The sequence below is a fragment of the Geospiza fortis genome, unplaced genomic scaffold, assembly GCF_000277835.1.
Source record: "Geospiza fortis unplaced genomic scaffold, GeoFor_1.0 scaffold66, whole genome shotgun sequence".
Lineage (NCBI taxonomy): Eukaryota > Metazoa > Chordata > Aves > Passeriformes > Thraupidae > Geospiza > Geospiza fortis.
The window spans coordinates 3,114,480-3,115,483 of record NW_005054312.1 but is presented as its reverse complement, the minus strand read 5'-3'; the positions used below and the strand labels follow the sequence as shown (position 1 = coordinate 3,115,483).

General features: G+C 53.7%; 1 protein-coding gene across 2 annotated transcripts in view; it reads right to left on the bottom strand.

The window, feature by feature from the left end:
- NR1H3 (nuclear receptor subfamily 1 group H member 3) overlaps window positions 1-1,004 on the bottom strand; it is a 30,548-nt gene extending 29,544 nt beyond the window's left edge. Inside the window, exon 1 of one of the 2 annotated variants that reach the window (XM_005419448.2) lies at window positions 954-1,004. The gene's annotated coding sequence lies outside the window, so the exon portion shown is untranslated. Of the gene's footprint in view, window positions 1-163; window positions 264-953 lie in introns of those variants that run through there. The other variant, XM_031055791.1, reaches the window with a different exon arrangement.

Here is a 1,004-nt window from a genome sequence, read left to right as displayed (position 1 = left end):
CCGGGCGGTGGGACAGCCCGGGGCCCCAGAGCCCCTCCCGCGCCGCGCCCGCCCGCCCACCCTCAGCTCAGCCCGCAGCAGCGGAGCAAAACCAGCTGCAACAACAGAACTATCTCAAAGTAGGTGCCGCAGGAATAGCGCGCGTTCCCCCTCCGCAGAGAACCTTTTCCTTCCAGCATTCGCCAAGAACTTCCTCAGTGGTGCGGTATCGGCAAACAGAGTAAAAAAATGAACGCGGCTTCGTGCTGTCCTAGAGATAGGAAATAGAATTCAGTTTAAATTTACTAAGCATTCGAGCATGAGCAAATTAAACACGTTATTCCATCTAGCTGAGCCTCGTGTATTGCACCAACCCTGCTCTGAAATAACCCCCCTGCTTCACAAACAATTGGCACCCTTACTGAGACCTTACACACAACTTTCTAACGCTGCAAACTACAGAAAGCTTTAAGCAAATAAACAGGTACCAATGAGCTGGGTTATGGGCCGCTGTGCTTCATGACTCCAAGACTTCTTTGCAAACGCGAGAGCCATGTTTCCTTCTTTCCTTAAATAAGAAAGCTGAGAACCTCATTCACCGCCCTCTATATACTTCTGCGTGCAGGCAAACACTAAGTAGCACTAAATTCGTTTAACTGCCTATGATTTTTCCCTCTACACGGCCTCTACGAGATCCTCGGCCAACGATCCGGTGGATGCACGGGCGGCAGCAGAAGCCGGGTTTCATCTCACACTCGTCTAATTCGACCAAGTTTCGTAAAGAACAACCAAAACTTGGCAAAAGCCGCCAACGCTGGGCAGCCTCTTTGCCAAGAGCCAGAAGCAGCGGCAGCTTTCCATTCCACACGGGCATCCTCAGGCTGACCGGAGGGATGCGACGATTAGCGACCCACGGCTGCCGGGCAGTGCGCGCCAGGCCGCCTTCCCTACTTCTGCCCACGAGTTTACCCAACCTCGTGTCCTACAGCGAAGCTGCGGCAGGGGTGACAACGCTGCGCCCTCAT